Here is a 19,008-nt window from a genome sequence, read left to right as displayed (position 1 = left end):
CTGTTGAGGGAGATGGCTCACCAGGGGAAGGCAGCAGTAGCCAGGTCCATGGCACCGTGGCTGGCTCTGCTGTTCAGAAGGGCGGGAAAAAGAGTGGAAGGGCTATAGTCGTAGGGGATTCGATTGTAAGGGGAGTAGATAGGCGGTTCTGTGGTCGAAAACGAGGCTCCCGAATGGTATGTTGCCTCCCAGGTGCACGGGTCAGGGATGTCTCAGATCGGCTGCAGAACATTCTAAAGGGGGAGGGTGAACAGCCAGTTGTCATTGTGCACATAGGCACTAATGATATAGGTAAAAAACGGGATGAGGTCCTACAAGCAGAGTTTAGGGAGTTAGGAGCCAAGTTAAAAAGTAGGACCTCAAAGGTAGTAATCTCAGGATTACTACCAGTGCCACGTGATAGTCAGAGTAAAAATGAAAGAATAGTCAGGATGAATGCGTGGCTTGAGAGATGGTGCAGGAAGGAGGGGTTCAGATTTTTGGGACATTGGGACCGGTTCTGGGGGAGGTGGGACTATTACAAATTGGACGGTCTACACCTGGGCCGGACTGGAACCAATGTCCTTGGAGGTGCTTTTGCTAACGCTGTTGGGGAGGGTTTAAACTAATGTGGCAGGGGGATGGGAACCAATTGAGGTCAGTTGACAGTAAGGAGGTAGTAACAAAAGCCTGTAAGGAACTAGTTAATGAAGTCAGTGTGACTAAGGGGAAGAGCAGGCAGGGAGCAGATGATGAATATAAAGGGACTGGTGGTCTGAGGTGCATTTGTTTTAATGCAAGAAGTGTAGTAGGTAAGGCAGATGAACTTAGGGCTTGGATTAGTACCTGGGAGTATGATGTTATTGCTATTACTGAGACTTGGTTGAGGGAAGGGCATGATTGGCAACTAAATATCCCAGGATATCGATGCTTCAGGCGGGATAGAGAGGGAGGTAAAAGGGGTGGAGGAGTTGCATTACTGGTGAAAGAGGATATCACAGCTGTGCTGAAGGAGGGCACTATGGAGGACTCGAGCAGTGAGGCAGTATGGACAGAACTCAGAAATAGGAAGGGTGCGGTAACAATGTTGGGGCTGCACTACAGGCCTCCCAACAGCGAGCGTGAGATAGAGGTACAAATATGTAAACAGATTATGGAAAGATGTAGGAGCAACAGGGTGGTGGTGATAGGAGATTTTAATTTTCCCAACATTGACTGGGATTCGCTTAGTGTTAGAGGTCCAGATGGAGCAGAATTTGTAAGGAGCATCCAGGAGGGTTTTCTGGAGCAGTATGTAAATAGTCCAACTCGGGAAGGGGCCATACTGGACCTGGTGTTGGGGAATGAGCCCGGCCAGGTTGTTGAAGTTTCAGTAGGGGACTACTTTGGGAATAGTGATCACAATTCCGTAAGCTTTAAAATACTCATGGACAAAGACGAGAGTGGTCCTAAAGGAAGAGTGCTAAATTGGGGGAAGGCCAACTATACCAAAATTCGGCAGGAGCTGGGAAATGTAGATTGGGAGCAGCTGTTTGAAGGTAAATCCACATGTGATATGTGGGAGGCTTTTAAAGAGAGGTTGATTAGCGTGCAGGAGAGACATGTTCCTGTGAAAATGAGGGATAGAAATGGCAAGATTAGGGAACCATGGATGACAGGTGAAATTGTGAGACTAGCTAAGAGGAAAAAGGAAGCACACATAAGGTCTAGGCGGCTGATGAAAGACGAAGCTTTGAAAGAATATCGGGAATGTAAGACCAATCTGAAATGAGGAATTAAGAGGGCTAAAAGGGGTCATGAAATATCTTTAGCAAACAGGGTTAAGGAAAATCCCAAAGCCTTTTATTCATATATAAGGAGAAAGAGGGTAACTAGAGAAAGGATTGGCCCACTGAAGGACAAAGGAGGAATGTTATGCTTGGACTCAGAGAAAATGGGTGAGATTCTAAACGAGTACTTTGCATCGGTATTCACCGAGGAGAGGGACATGACGGATGTTGAGGTTAGGAACAGATGTTTGATTACTCTAGGTCAAGTCGGCATAAGGAGGGAGGAAGTGTTGGGTATTCTAAAGGGCATTAAGGTGGACAAGTCCCCAGGTCCGGATGGGATCTATCCCAGGTTACTGAGGGAAGCAAGAGAGGAAATAGCTGGGGCCTTAACAGATATCTTTGCAGCATCCTTAAACACGGGTGAGGTCCCAGAGGACTGGAGAATTGCTAATGTTGTCCCCTTGTTTAAGAAGGGTAGCAGGGATAATCCAGGTAATTATAGACCAGTGAGCCTGACGTCAGTGGTAGGGAAGCTGCTGGAGAAGATACTGAGGGATAGGATCTATTCCCATTTGGAAGAAAATGGGCTCATCAGTGATAGGCAACATGGTTTTGTGCAGGGAAGGTCATGTCTTACCAACTTAATAGAATTCTTTGAGGAAGTGACAAAGTTGATTGATGAGGGAAGGGCTGTCGATGTCATATACATGGACTTCAGTAAGGCGTTTGATAAGGTTCCCCATGGCAGGCTGATGGAGAAAGTGAAGGCGCTTGGGGTCCAAGGTGTACTAGCGAGATGGATAAAGAACTGGCTGGGCAACAGGAGACAGAGAGTAGCAGTAGAAGGGAGTTTCTCAAAATGGAGACGTGTGACCAGTGGTGTTCCACAGGGATCCGTGCTGGGACCACTGTTGTTTGTGATATACATTAATGATTTGGAGGAAAGTATAGGTGGACTGATTAGCAAGTTTGCAGACGACACTAAGATTGGTGGAGTAGCAGATAGTGAAGGGGACTGTCAGAGAATACAGCAGAATATAGATAGATTGGAGAGTTGGGCAGAGAAATGGCAGATGGAGTTCAATCAGGGCAAATGCGAGGTGATGCATTTTGGAAGATCCAATTCAAGAGTGAACTATACAGTAAATGGAAAAGTCCTGGGGAAAATTGATGTCCAGAGAGATTTGGGTGTTCAGGTCCACTGTTCCCTGAAGGTGGCAACGCAGGTAAATAGAGTGGTCAAGAAGGCATACGGCATGCTTTCCTTCATCGGACGGGGCATTGAGTACAAGAGTTGGCAGGTCATGTTACAGTTGTATAGGACTTTGGTTCGGCCACATTTGGAATACTGCGTACAGTTCTGGTCGCCACATTATCAAAAGGATGTGGATGCTTTGGAGAGGGTGCAGAGGAGGTTCACCAGGATGTTGCCTGGTATGGAGGGCGCTAGCTATGAGGAGAGGTTGAGTAGATTAGGATTATTTTCATTAGAAAGACGGAGGTTGAGGGGGGACCTGATTGAGGTGTACAAAATCATGAGAGGTATAGACAGGGTGGATAGCAAGAGGCTTTTTCCCAGAGTGGGGGTTTCAATTACTAGAGGACACGAGTTCAAAGTGAAAGGGGAAAGGTTTAGGGGGGATATGCGTGGAAAGTTCTTTACGCAGAGGGTGGTGGGCACCTGGAACGCATTGCCAGCGGAGGTGGTAGATGCGGGCACGATGGAGTCTTTTAAGATGTATCTAGACAGATACATGAATGGGCAGGAAGAAAAGAGATACAGAACCTTAGAAAATAGGCGACATGTTTAGAGAGAGGATCTGGATCGGCGCAGGCTTGGAGGGCCGAAGGGCCTGTTCCTGTGCTGTAATTATCTTTGTTCTTTTTGTTTTGTCCCTCTCACTAGTGAATACTGAAGCAAAGTATTCACTTAGGACCTCCCCTACCTCCTCCGACTCCAGGCACAAGTTCCCGCCACTATCCCTGATCGGCCCAACCCTCACTCCAGTCATCCTCTTGTTCCTCACATAAGTGTAGAACGCCTTGGGATTTTCCTTAATCCTACCCGCCAAGACTTTTTCATGTCCCCTTCTAGCTCTCCTAAGTCCATTCTTCAGTTCCTTCCTGGCTATCTTGTAACCCTCTGGAGCCCTGTCTGATCCTTGCTTCCTCAACCTTAAGTAAGCTTCCTTCTTCCTCTTCACTAGCTGTTCCACATCTATTTTTATTTATTTTTTTATTTTTAGATATACAGCACTGAAACAGGCCCTTCGGCCCACCGAGTCTGTGCCGACCATTAACCACCCATTTATACTAATCCTACACTAGTCCCATATTCCTACCACATCCTCACCTGTCCCTATATTCCCCTACCACCTACTTATACTAGGGGCAATTTATAATGGCCAATTTACCTATCTCTTGTTATCCAAGGTTCCTTCACCCTACCATCCCTTCCTTGCCTCATCGGGACAAACCTATCCAGCAGTCACAGCAAGTGCTCCCTAAACAACCTCCACATTTCTGTCGTGCATTTCCCTGAGAACATCTGTTCCCAATTTATGCTCCCCAGTTCCTGCCTAATAGCATTGTAATTCCCCCTCCCCCAATTAAATATTTTCCCATCCCGTCTGCTCCTATCCCTTCTCTAGACTAACCCTTCTCGACGACCTCCCTTTCTGCAGCTGTGATACTATCCCTGATTAGCAATGCCACTCCCCCACCTCTTTTACCTCCCTCCCTATTCCTTTTGAAACATCTAAACCCTAGAACATCCAACATCCATTCCTGCCCCTGTGATATCCAAGTCTCCGTAATGGCCACAACATCGTAGCTCCAAGTACTGATCCATGCTCTAAGTACTAAGCACCGCAGCCTCACCGCTCCAGCGACCCGGGTTCAATTCTGGCTACTGCCTGTGTGGAGTTTGCAAGTTCTCCCTGTGTCTGCGTGGGTTTCCTCCGGGTGCTCCGGTTTCCTCCCACATGCCAAAAGACTTGCAGGTTGATAGGAGAATTGGCCGTTAGCAATTGCCCCTAGTATAGGTAGGTGGTAGGGAAATATAGAGACAGGTGGGAATGTGGTAGGAATATGGAATTAGTGTAGGATTAGTATAAATGGGTGGTTGATGGTCGGCACAGACTCGGTGGGCCGAAGGTCCTGTTTCAGTGCTGTATCTCTAAACTAATATAAACTAAACTTATTCCTGACACTTCTTGCGTTAAAATAGACACACTTCAACCCATCATACTGGCTGCAACTTTGCCCTGTCAACTGTCTAATCTTCCTCACAGACTCTCTGCACTCAGTATCTGCCTGTTCAACAGCTACCCCATCCACTGATAAGTAGCTCCGGTTCACATCCCCCTGCCAAACTAGTTTAAACCCTCCCAAAGAGCTCTAGCAAACCTCCCGCCCAGGATATTGGTGCCCCTCCAGTTCAGATGCAACCCGTCCCTCTTGTACAGGTCCCACCTTCCCCAGAAGGTATCCCAATGATCCACATATCTGAACCCCTCCCTCCTACACCAGCTCTGTAGCCACGTGTTCAGCTGCACTCGCTCTCAGTTTCTAGCCTCACTAGCACGTGGCACCGGTAGCAATCCTGAGATTACTACTCTGTTCGTCCTGCCTTTTAGCTTCCAACCTAACTCCCTATATTCGCTTTTCAGGTCCTCATCCCTTTTCCTAGCTATGTCATTGGTACCGATGTGTACCACGACCTCTGGCTACTCCCCCTCCCCCTTAAGAATCCTGTAGACTCGATCCGAGACATCCCTTACCCTGGCACCCGGGAGGCAACTTACCATCCAGGAGTCTCGTTCGCGACCACAGAATCTCCTGTCTGTTCCTCTAACCATTGAATCTCCTATCACTATCGCTCTCCTATTCTCCCCCCTTCCCTTCTGAGCCACAGAACCAGGCTCAGTGCCAGAGACCAGGCTGCTGTGGCTTTCCCCTGGTAGGTCCCCCCCCCCAATCGTATCCAAAACGATATACTTATTATTGAGGGGAACGGCCACAGGGGATCCCTGCACTGTGCGCCTATTCCCTCCCCTCCCCTGACGGTCACCCAGCAACCTTTATCCTGTAACTTAGGTGCCACTACTTCCCTATAACTGCTCTCTATCACCCCCTCAGCCTCCTGAATGATCCGAAGTTCATCCAGCTCCAGCTCCAGTTCCCTAACGCGGTCTGTGAGAAGCTGGAGTTGGGTGAACTTCTCACAGGTGAAGTCAGCAGGGACACAAGTGGTGACCCTCACCTCCCACATCCTGTAAGAGGAGCATGCAGCTGCCCTAGCTTCCATCCCCTCTGCTCTAAATTGACAGCAGAGATTTAAAAAAAAGGAAAACCTTACCTGACCAAACCCTCCACACAAGAGTCCTTTTTTTTTGGTTAGAGGAGGATGATGGGTGGAAGACACTACACGTGTAGTGTTTCGGCTTTAGCCACTGCCCGAATATATAAGTTTACTTACCCAGCAGTCCCCGTGTCCGCCAAAACAAGAGGTAAGTACTTTATACTGAAACTTACCTTCCCAGCTGCCCCCTCGCTCGCACTGCATTTCCCAAGGAGAATACAAAAACAAAAACAAAAGCACATTACAAAATTAATCACTCTCTTTAGCAATGATTAATCTTTGATCTCTTCTGTTCTGGCTGATCATCGCTATCAGAAGGAATCCCATAGGGATCACATCATTCATAGCACACAAATAGGTCTTTCATATTCCTTTCTTACTGAATGGATATGGCTGTCTATCTAAAATGAGATAAAATAATAGTAACAGAAGTCATGGAGAAGATTCTGCAAAAAGGTAGCAATATGTGATTGTGGGACATTTTTACATGTTCAGTCAATGAGTATTTAATTATTAATGTCCTGTCGAGAGAATCGTACACTATCTTGACGATTCATCTCCCACTATCCTGAGAATTTTTTATCACCTGTCCTAATATCTCCTTATGTGATTTGGTGTCAAATTTTGCTTGAGAATACTTTTGTGAAAGGCCTTGGGAAGTTTATGTTAAAGGAGCTTTATAAGTGCAACTTGTTCTTGTTGTTTATATTGTGACTACTTCCACCGGTGACTTACGTTGGCAATGTACGTACAAAAATGAAAGAAGAAATATGGCAGATAGGAAATGAAGGGAGAGCAGAGGCAACATGTGCTGAAGATCTTTAAGTGAATACCACACTTAACTGTTCTACATTAATGTGATTGTGCCTACCACAATTTTGTTTTAATTTTGCTTCATGTGCAATAGCACACAGCAATGACGCTCACTCTATACTCAGGTAACCACGATTTTCTATTTTCAACCAGAACTGGGGAGGAATGATATTTGAAGCCTGCAGTGAGTTCCACCTTAGTTAATGCAGTGTTTTTGGAAGATATTCAAGGTTTACTATGAAGATCAGTTTCAGGACCATTTCTGTGGTAACAATATTGACCATGCCTCCCTTTTCCTTTATTATCCCACCCTACTCGCTGCTAATTGCTCACTGAAAGATATATTTAAAAATTATAGTTAAAACAAGGAAATGTCAACATTAGCATACTGATGCCAGTGGCTGCTTTTCTTGTTTTATGCTGGGAGAACTTCATTCCATCTTTGGACCATTGGGCAGCATTGATAGAGCACATCTTCAATCATCTGCAACTTGTACAGATGGTTCTACTAAGTTCCACAGGGAGGTTTTGAAAGTGTAGCTAATGATGCACATCAGTTCCTTCTAGCAATAAACTTTAGAAAAACGTTTTAAGCATTTATCATTTTAAAATTTGTTTTTTTGACCAAATCAGAAATTTTCTGATCAGGAGCATTCAGGTGTATTTTTCTCTGTGTGTAAAGATAAAGAAGCAATTACCAAAATCATATTGGTTAAGCACAATATGGTACCATCATTTTCAGTTATCTTTATACGTTGAAGTGATATTTGTTTGGTCCTTTTCACCTGAATTCAAAACCCCACCACCAAAATCAGAAATACTAAATATAATGGTTACATAACTTGAAGCCTTTTAATATCCAGGCTTGGGCTGATAAGTGGCAAGTAATATACGTGCCACACAAGTGCCAGGCAATGAACTCCAACAAGAGAGAATCTAACTATCTCCCCTTGACATTCAATGGCATTACGATTGCTGAATCCCCCACTATCAACATCCTGGGGGTTACCATTGACCAGAAACTGAACTGGAGTAGCCATATAAATACTGTGGCTACAAGAGCAGGTCAGAGGCTAGGTACCCTGCAGTGATAAACTCACCTCCTGACTCCCCAAAGCCTGTCCACCATCTACAAGGCACAAGTCAGGTGTGTGATGGAATACTCTCCACTTGCCTGGATGGGTGCAGCTCCAACAACACTCAAGAAGCACAACACCATCCAGGACAAAGCAGCCCGCTTGATTGGCACCCCATCCACAAACATTCACTCCCTCCACCACCAATGCACATTGGCAGCAACGTGTACCATCTGCAAGATGCACTGCAGCAATGCACCAAGGCTCCTTAGACAGCACCTTCCAAACCTACGACCTCTACCACCTAGAAGGACAAGGGCAGCAGATGCATGGGAATGCTTCCACCTGCAAGTTCCCCATCACAAGATAATAAATGCATGAATTAATTTAGATTTTCCTTGCTGCTCTTCCTGAACATGTTAATTGTATGATGCCATATGATATGATCTGGAAGGGCAAACTATCAACTTTTCTGAACAGGGGAATTATAGAGCTTATTCTTCCATTCCAGAGCAAGAGCAAATCTCAGTTGCATTTTGTGTCATGTACACTCTGCGTTTCAGTTACATTTCATTACAGAAGGCATTTTGCCAGAATTTGAATAATTTGACTTACTCTGCCCCTCCATTTGTCACAGTACATTGTTTTTGCTGTGTGCCAATATTGGGGGTAGGGAGAGGGAGTGAAGAGGAGATGCAGCTTGACTTCATGTGATGCTGTGGGCACTCGGAGCTGCCAGACCACTTTTAATTACATTAAGATAGCTCACCTGCCGCCGCTCTACGCAATATTTCATTCTTTTTTGCAATATTGTTGACGCGTCTTTGAAAATCCAATTATACGACAGCCTGATGCACACACACAATTGCCATGTGCTTTCAAATGAGGTTTCAAATTTTCAGTAGGGGCAAAAGATTGAAAATAAGGTCATTTCCTGACCATAAACGTTCAGCATTAATTGTTTAAAATATTTAGTACAAGCAGGAAGTGGCTATAGGGGTTGTACTGTATCAGGCAGAGCCATTTCATCTCTGACATTCTTCTGGAATTCCAGCAAACCCATTGAAAAGGCATGCTGGAATTCATTTCAATTAGCAATTGAATATTTATTCGGTGTTGTAAACCGCTCTTTTGCAATTCTCTGGATGGAATAATTAAATTAGGGCCCCAAGTCACTGTGAGGTCTGTTTCACCGGCGCCAAAAATTGATGTACCAAAAATTGAAGGAATGGAATTCAGCCCCATGTACATAAGCACTAATTGAGAGACTGTACAGTAGGAAATCATGCAGCAGTATTTTTTGATATAACTATATAGGTCACAGATGCATTATTTTAGTACTGGAATAATAATGTCCTAATCATAGGGTTTCCATATGAATAGAGTTGCATGCTAAAATATTTATTCAGAATTGAGTGCTTATGATAACATACAAAAGAGAAAGCCCATCTCACATTTGCATGGCAGCAAATTGCTGTTCTTTTTATATTTAAAGCATTTAACCCGGGAAACCCACAAAGATGCATCTGAAGATGTTATAGGGGTGAAATTGGATGACAGCAGCAGCGGAACACAAGCTCATAGTGAATGGGTAGCCGAATTTTCACAGTGCCCGATCTTCTTTCCACTGATGTTCACAGAGCGATAGTTGAAACCCTTTGAGATTTTTTTCCCATTCTCGCTGTCTCTTTTACTTGGTTTGAAATTTAAAATCTTCGCAGTACTTTTTAAGTCAATATTATCAGGTTGCAGATGTAAGTAAGGCCTCACTTACGTACGGCACAGTGGCACAGTGGTTAGCATTGCAGCCTCACAGCTCCAGCGACCCGGGTTCAATTCTGGGTACTGCCTGTGTGGAGTTTGCAAGTTCTCCCTGTGTCTGTGTGGGTTTCCTCCGGGTGCTCCGGTTTCCTCCCACATGCCAAAGACTTGCAGGTTGATAGGTTAATTGGCCATTATAAATTGCCCCTAGTATAGGTAGGTGGTAGGGAAATATAGGGACAGGTGGGGATGTGGTAGGAATATGGAATTAGTGTAGGATTAGTATAAATGGGTGGTTGATGGTCGGCACAGACTCGGTGGGCCGAAGGGCCTGTTTCAGTGCTGTATCTCTAAACCTAAACCTAAACTTCTCCAGTTTATAGGTTTATGATTCATATTTGAGGATTACGAGAATTACAAGAGACACAAGAGTTCCATCTGTCAGTGTTTTATTTCTTAAAACAGATTCAAAACCAGCACATCTAAGTTCCAGTAAGGTTCCTACAATCTAGGATACACAAAAATAGTTACAGAGGATTACAGAGAGATACAACCACCAATGAGGGACTGGTTTCTCCTTCGTTGTTGGTCTTTGTAGGTGAGACGATTGACCAGATCGCCTCTTTCCGATTGCAGCTTATTTCTTGGTCTGTTAGGATACCAAAGCAATGGACACTCTACTTTTGTAGGATTGCTGCTTCTTGATTTTGCCATCTATTTGGATGAAGAGATCCTGCGAGGTCAAGATCTAAACTTGGACAAGAATCCTTCAAAACATGTGTTGCAAAACCAAACGCTGATTCTCTCCCATTCCAGTGCTGTATCTTCCCCAGAACTGCATTTATTAATCCGAGAAATTCAGCTAGATTAACTCTATGTTCAGTAGGTTAGCACAGGCTTCCAAGATCAGACATTCCCCCATTAGCAGTGCCTCAGACAGCAGAACTAACAGGCTGGAAGCAGCTAAATAATTATTGTCTGCAAGCTTCTCCAAGTCCTGTAGTCAAGTATTCACAAAAGATTTGACTTTCTTGTAGCTATCAGCTTAGTCAAGAGAGAAACACTGCTTGCAGTCATTTGTCATTTTATTAAATGAATAATTGAATCATAAAGTTAATAATTTTTCAAAATCCCCTTTTCTCTTGTGAATAACCTCTCAGTTTTCCTTCTAATATTTTTCACTCCTGTTCTCTCATTCTGCAGCAGTGTCAAGAAGCTGCGCAAGAGTATTTCAGAGATCCAATTTTCACTCATTCCTTTGGGTGCAATGCTGCTACATTGTCATTGTGCACCCTTTGATTACCCCTTTGGACAAATTAAAACAGCAAACAGCAGACTGAATCTGCACACCCAGATCCTGGTTATAGTCACACTGGAGCAGTTTACATTCGTACTTCACTTATCATCCTTCAACTTGATATTGAGGGGCTGTCAGCTGCAAAGTGCTTGTAATAGAGAACCTCACAGCCTCTCATCAAATTGAAGTTAACTGTCTCCAAGAAACACGCAGACTCCATCCTCATCAGTGAGCTTACAGTGCCTACAGTGAATAAGAAGGCAAGAGGTATCAAGTAAAGTCAAACTAAAGACAAAGGGATCTCCATCTTATGAAAATCCAAAAAAGAGGTCAAGGAAGAAAATGTGGCGATCAGGAGAATTTTTGATTACAATAAGCACTGAAGTTGAAGTAGAATCGTGAGTTAAGACATCATTTGAACTATGAGTAAAGGGCATGATTTCTTTTTGAAAATCTTTTTTTCCCCCCAATTTTCCCCCTTTCCACTTCTGAAAGCAGTGGCTCTTCCTGAAGTAGGACAGCTCACCCAATATCTTATCCAATTGAGATTAATTCATTTGTGAGTTCAGACAGTAAATGACAGTTGGCTATTTGACAAAGAAAGCCATCAAAGCAAACCCTCTTCTGTTCTGACTTAACATTCACACACCTTTCCAGAAAGAAACATAAATAGGACTGGGAAAATTTGATTTATTTTTTCTGTTTCCCAGCCCACAGTTACTTAAACTGATTTTAGCGCTCATAAAAAATGTTCTAACAGAGATCAGCAAAATCAATACTGACTACAGTATGAACCTGGAACATTTTGATCTGTGTCGCTCAGTTCTTTGCCATTAGAGCATTATTCACTATGGGTTCAGAGGAGTTAAATGCATGATTTCTAACAAACAGAGTTTAAGACAATATACTTTCAAACTAGGTGAAACCAAAGGGGTCACAAATGGATGGCAACCAGCTGCAAATGTTTAATTATATAAAAAAATTAGAATTTTTTTTTAATTTCCAAAATATACTTTATTCATAAAAATCTGTAAAAATTACATTGCCAAACAGTTTCAAACATCACCAAAAAATACAAACATTGCAAGGGAGATCAGTTTCCTTCAATACAATCATGAGTTGCTTCACAACCCTTCCATTTCACATTTGTCGTGCCAATTACATTTTTTTATTTTACAGCAAAAGCAAATTTTCCTGATACAGTTCGAAGGATTTCCCATGGATCCAGCCCCTCAGTTCAGCTTGGTGGGGGGACCTTACACTGTGGTCTTTCCCCATTGAGCCTTTGCTGCGGCTGCCCCAAGCTTTAGTGCGTCCCTCAGCACGTAGTCCTGGACCTTGGAATGTGCCAGTCTGCAACTCTCGGTCGTGGACAACTCTTTACGCTGGAAGACGAGCAAGTTTCGGGCAGGCCAAAGGGCGTCTTTCACCGAATTGATAGTCCTCCAGCAGCAGTTGATCTTTATCTCGATATGCATCCCTGGGAACAGCCCGTAGAGCACAGACACCTGTGTTACAGAGCGGCTTGGGATGAACCTTGACAAAAACCACTGCATCTCTTTCCACACCTGCCTTGCAAAGACACATTCCAGGAGTAGGTGGGCAACCGTCTCTTCCCCACCACAGCCACCGCAGGGGCATTGTGCGGAGGGGGCAAGACTTCGGGCGTGCATGAAGGATCTGCCGGGGAGGGCTCTTCTCACCACCAGCCAAGCTACATCTTGGTGCTTGTTTGATAGTTCTGGTGATGAGGCATTCCGCCAAATGACTTTGGTGGTCTGCTCGGGGAACCATCCGACAGGATCCCCCGTCTCCTTTTCCCGTAGGCCCTTGAGGACATTCCGTGCAGAACACTGCCTGATGCATTGGTGGTCAAAGGTGTTTCCCCGCAGAAATTGCTCCACGAAGGATAGGTGGTACGGCACGGTCCAAATGCATGGAGCGTTCCGCGGCAATGTGACCAGGCCCATCCTTCGCAACACCGGGGACAGATAGAACCTCAGCACGTAGTGACAATTGGAATTTGCATACAGGAGATCTACACACAGCTTGATGCAGCCGCACACGAAGGTGGTCATCAGGATGAGGGCCATGTTGGGTACATTTTTCCCACCCTTATCCAGAGGTTTGAACATCGTGTCCCTCCGGACCCGGTCCATTTTAGATCCCCAGATGAAGCGAAAAATGGCTCGGGTGACCGCCACAGCGCAGGAGTGGGGTATGGGCCAGACCTGTGCCACGCACAGCAACAAAGTGAGCGCCTCGCACCTGATGACCAGGTTCTTACCCACAATGGAGAGAGATCGCTGCCCCAACATGCTCAACTTTTGTCGTACCTTGGCTACTCGCTCCTCCCAGGTTTTGGTGCACGCCCCGGCCCTTCCGAACCATATCCCCAGCACCTTCAGGTAGTCTGACCTGACGGTGAAGGGGACAAAGGATCGGTCAGCCCAGTTCCCAAAGAACATGGCCTTGCTCTTGCCGTGGTTAACTTTGGCTCCTGAGGCCAGTTCGAACTGGTCACAGATGCTCATCAGTCTGTGCACGGACAGCAGATCCGAGCAGAAGACGGCGACGTCATCCATGTACAGGGAGGTTTTCACCTGAGTGCCTCCACTGCCTGGGATTGTCACCCCTCTTATGCTCACATCCTTCCTAATAGACTCAGCAAAGGGTTCAATACAGCAAACAAACAAGACCGGGGAGAGAGGACAGCCCTGTCTGACTCCAGATTGGATCGGGAAACTTTCTGATTCCCACCCATTGATTGAGACTGCGCTACTGATGTTTGTGTAGAGCAGTTTGATCCAATTGCAGATTCCCTTCCCAAACCCCATTTTGGAAAGCACGTCCATCATGTAGGTGTGCGATATCCTGTCAAAAGTCTTCTCCTGGTCCAGGCTGATGAGGCAGGTGTCCACCCTCCTGTCCCGTACGTAGGCAATCGTATCCCTGAGTAGCGCGAGACTATCAGAGATCTTCCTGCCGGGTACAGTACAGGTCTGATCGGGGTGGATCACCAACTCCAGAGCAGACTTGACTCGACTGGCTATGACTTTGGACAGAATCTTGTAGTCAACATTAAGCAGTGAGATGGGCCGCCAATTTCTGATTTCTGCCCTCTCTCCCTTCCGCTTGTAAATGAGGGTGATGATGCCTTTCCTCATGGATTTTGACATGGTGCCGGCCAGGAGCATACTCTCGTATACTTCCAGCAGGTCCTGGCCGACCCAGTCCCACAGGGCCGAGTACAACTCGACCGGTAAGCCGTCGCTCCCGGGAGTTTTACTCGTCTCGAATGACTCGACGGCCTTTGTCAGCTCGTCCAGTGTTAGCGGCTTGTCCAGTCTCTCCCTCCTGCTGTCATCTAAGACCTCTGTGATAGATGACAGGAAGGACTGGGAGGCTCTGCTGTCTGTGGGCTTCGCGTCATACAGCCCAGCATAAAAGGATTTGCTGATCCTTAGTATGTCGGACTGCGAAGACGTTATCGAGCCATCTTCTTCCTTCAGGCTGCTGATAACAGAGCTCTCTCTGTGTACCTTTTGGAAGAAGTAACGCGAGCATGTCTCATCCTGCCCGATGGAGCGGACTCTGGACTGGAAGATGATCTTGGAGGCCTCTTTGGCAAAGAGCGAGGCCTGCTGGCTCTTCACCTCTTGGAGGTCCTCCTTGACCTCGATCCCCATCGTTTGCAACCGGAGCAGATTTTGCATACTTTTCTGGAGTCGGGACATTTCCCTCTTTCTCTCTCTCGGCCTCTGAACACCTTTGTGGATGAAGAACCTCTTGATGTTCTCCTTGATCGCTTCCCAACAGTGAACTGGAGACTCAAAGAGGGGTTTCACGGTCCTCCAACCTTTGTCATCCCTTTTGAGTTCCTCAACGTTCTCTGGGGTCAGCAGTGTGGCATTGAGCTTCCCTGTCCCCCTGCCAAACCGCTGGTCATCCTGTAAATGACAGTCGGCCAGTAAGAAGCAGTGGTTGGAGAAGAACACCGGCTTGACGTCGGTGGATCCGACCGTGACAGCACGGGACACAAACAGGAAGTCAATCCTGGAACGGGCAGACCCGTCCGATCTTGACCATGTGTATCTGCGCTGCGCTCCGTCTGCAGGTTTGCTGAAGACGTCGTGCAGTTTGGCATCTTTAACTGTTTCTATTAGGAATCTGGACGTAGCGTCCAGTTTGCTGCCGTCACTGCCGGATCGTCCAGCCGCATCGATGATGCAGTTGAAGTCACCGCCTAGGATGACCGGACTGGACGTCGCCAGCAGCAGTGGGAGCTGCTGGAAGACGGTCAGCCGCTCGCTGCGTTGTACCGGGGCGTACACGTTGATCAACCGGAGCGGAGCGTTGTTGTACATCACGTCTGCTACGAGGAGGCGGCCGCCCACCACCTCCTTAACTTCGGAGATGGTGAAGTTACCTCCCCGCAGCAGAATACCCAGGCCGGAGGAACGGCAATCATTACCCCCCGACCAGATCGATGGCCCATGGGACCACCATCGCGACCACTGCCTGTAGGTGCTGAGGTGTGGTATTCCACACTCCTGCAGAAACAGTAGGTCAGCTTTGACCTTGGCGACGTAATCCAAGGTTGAAACACATCGCGTAGTAGATTTAATGCTACGCACATTAATGGAAGCAATCCTTACACCCATTTTTTAAAAGTTAGTTGTTGCTTCCCGTACCATTTGTCCTTGCTTGTCCCAGTCCTTCGGGATGTTCCTGCGTACCCATCGTGTGTGCAAGCTGTTTCACATTAGTTGGGCTCAGAAACCCCTCCTGGTTTTTCATGCAGGGTTTGTTCCGCTGGGGTGACATCGGCGGGGGGTCTTGTCGGCAGCAAGGATTGGGTTGTCCTCTGCTGCTTCCCTCTGTTCCTCCTCGAAAATATCACTGCTCCCAGCTTCCCGGAGCTGAGGTGCGCCAGACATGTCTTTGCTGTCGGTGTCCCAGAGCTGGGATGCGTTGGCCACGTCGTTACGTGTGGCACTTTGGGGTTGTGGCACGCCGGGCCCATCACAGCTTCCAGTGCCTGGGGGCTGGGATGCTTTATCTTCCATCTCCTTGGAGTTCTGCTGCCTCTTTTGAAGGGGCTGTCGTTCCAGCATTTCCCCGTCCAGTGAAGAGGAGCTGTTGTAGTCTGTTTCAGAAGGTAGCCTCCTCTTGCCACTGGTTTGGGTGGTGGCCTGTTCTGCTTTTGGAGGTCTTTTCTTTGTGGTTTTCCTCTGGACCACTTGCCACTGACCTGTTTGTCCATCTGCTGCCTCCTCCTCCATTGATTCTGTCTGTGGAGGAGGGGTTTCCGGGCGCAGGGTAGGTGCTGGGTCGCTGGTTTCAGCTGCCTCCCCTTCCTTCTCCTTCTCAGGTTGAAGTTCCTCACTGCGGAGAAGGTTGCTGGTCTCCTTTCGAACACCGGACGCCTTCGTTGAACCTTCTCCCGGCCTTTCCTTGGACCTTGCCGCCTGAGCATAACTGAGGCAGCGTTTGGGGCAGGTTTTGTAGAGATGGCCTGCCGCACCGCACAAGTTGCAACACTTAGTCTGCTTACAGTCCTTGGTCTGATGGCCTTCCTCCTTGCAGTTCTTGCAAACAATCATGCTACATGGCTGCCACGTGACCAGATTTGCCACAGGTGCGGCAAACTCTGGGCTGCCCAGCGTAGACCAAGAAGCCTCGACTTCCCCCGATAGCGAAGCTGGAGGGAGGGTGGATGATGGCTCCACTGGGATCGACCTTCAAGGTCACCTTGATCTGCCGCTTGCTGGTCCAAATCCCAAAGGGGTCCTTGACATCAGTGCTGCTGCCGGCCACCTCGACGTACCTGGCGAGAAAGATGAGTACATCCACCACCGGAACATGGGGTTGTAGAGGTGAATCATCACCACCCGGTCCCGTTGTGATGGAAGCGTGAAGAGCGGCTCCGCTGTGAGGATCGACAGTGGCGCCCGGTCCCCTTTCTCCTTGAACGCCTTCAGGAACTTGATGCATCCCGCCACGTTCCGGAACGTCACGTCGAATTATCCACTGCTGGGGAAATCCTGCAGGCAGAAGACGTCCGTCGCTTGAAATCCGCAGCAATCGAAGAGAATTTTCTTGATGAAGAAGGTGCGATCGGTGCATCTCCTTCCTTGTCCTTCACGACCACCTGAACGGTGTTGCGCACTCCCAGGCCTGAAGCTCGAAAATTGGTTATAGCCATTTTACTCAAAGCCTACCCAGGATCAAAGGGCAATGATCATGGTCTCTTCTCAACCAAGCAAGCACTGATAAGAACAGATACGACACTTGATCTCAGCCAAAAGGCCGAGAAAAATCAGAAATATTTTTTTTTTATTTCCAAAATATACTTTATTCATAAAAATCTGTAAAAATTACATTCCCAAACAGTTTAAAACAGCATCAAGACAAAAAATACAAACAGTGCAAAGGTGATCAGTTTCCTTCTATACAATGATGAGTTGCCTCACAACCCTTCCATTTCATTGTCATGCCGTATACATTTTTACATTTACAGCACACAAAATTTTCCCGATACAGTTCGAGGGGTTTCCCATGGATCCAGCCCCTCAGTTCAGCTTGGTGGGGGGACCTTACATTGTGGTCTTTCCCCATTGAGCCTTTGCTGCGGCTGCCCAAGCTTTAGTGCGTCCCTCAGCACGTAGTCCTGGACCTTGGAATGTGCCTGTCTGCAACATTCGGAGGTGGACAACTCTTTGCGCTGGAAGACGAGCAAGTTTCGGGCAGACCAAAGGGCGTCTTTCACCGAATTGATAGTTCTCCAGCAGCAGTTGATGTCTGTCTCGGTGTGCGTCCCTGGGAACAGCCCGTAGAGCACAGACTCCTGTGTTACAGAGCTGCTTGGGATGAACCTTGACAAAAACCACTGCATCTCTTTCCACACCTGCTTTGCAAAGACACATTCCAGGAGGAGGTGGGCAACTGTCTCTTCCCCACCACAGCCACCGCGGGGGCATTGTGCGGAGGGGGCGAGACTTCAGGCGTGCATGAAGGATCTGACGGGGAGGGCTCTTCTCACCACCAGCCAAGCTACATCTTGGTGCTTGTTTGAAAGTTCTGGTGATGAGGCATTCCGCCAAATGACTTTGACGGTCTGCTCGGGGAACCATCCGACAGGATCCCCCGTCTCCTTTTCCCGTAGGGCCTTGAGGACGTTCCGTGCAGACCACTGCCTGATGGACCGGTGGTCGAAGGTGTTTTCTCGCAGAAACTGCACGACAAAGGATAGGTGGTACGGCACGGTCCAACTGCAATGTGACCAGGCCCATCCTTCGCAACACCGGGGACAGATAGAACCTCAGCACGTAGTGACACTTGGAGTTTGCGTACTGGAGGTCTACACACAGCTTGATGCAGCCGCACACGAAGGTGGTCATCAGGATGAGGGCCACGTTGGGTACATTTTTCCCGCCCTTATCCAGAGATTTGAACATCGTGTCCCTCCGGACCCGGTCCATTTTAGATCCCCAGATGAAGCGGAAAATGGCTCGGGTGACCGCCACAGCGCAGGAATGGGGTATGGGCCAGACCTGCGCCACGCACAGCAACAACGTGAGCGCCTCGCACCTGATGACCAGGTTCTTACCCACAATGGAGAGAGATCGCTGCCCCCACATGCCCAACTTTTGTCGTACCTTGGCTACTCGCTCCTCCCATGTTTTGGTGCACGCCCCGGCCCTTCCGAACCATATCCCCAGCACCTTCAGGTAATCTGACCTGACGGTGAAGGGAACAAAGGATCGGTCAGCCCAGTTCCCAAAGAACATGGCCTCGCTCTTGCCGTGGTTAACTTTGGCTCCCAAGGCCAGTTCGAACTGGTCGCAGATGCTCATCAGTCTGCGCACGGACAGCGGATCCGAGCAGAAGACGGCGACGTCATCCATGTACAGGGAGGTTTTGACCTGAGTGCCTCCGCTGCCT

The 19,008-nt window shown here is 47.4% G+C and overlaps 1 protein-coding gene and 1 pseudogene across 1 annotated transcript in view; one reads left to right on the top strand and one right to left on the bottom strand.

The window, feature by feature from the left end:
* The window catches only part of gabbr2 (gamma-aminobutyric acid (GABA) B receptor, 2), a 1,342,876-nt gene that overhangs the window by 236,613 nt on the left and 1,087,255 nt on the right, over positions 1 to 19,008 (top strand). The gene's annotated exons all lie outside the window — the stretch shown is intronic.
* LOC137351975 (U2 spliceosomal RNA) lies at positions 17,254 to 17,384 on the bottom strand (annotated as a pseudogene).

Source organism: Heterodontus francisci, chromosome 2 (assembly GCF_036365525.1).
Source record: "Heterodontus francisci isolate sHetFra1 chromosome 2, sHetFra1.hap1, whole genome shotgun sequence".
NCBI classification, from domain to species: domain Eukaryota; kingdom Metazoa; phylum Chordata; class Chondrichthyes; order Heterodontiformes; family Heterodontidae; genus Heterodontus; species Heterodontus francisci.
This window is presented reverse-complemented; position numbering and strand designations above follow the sequence as displayed.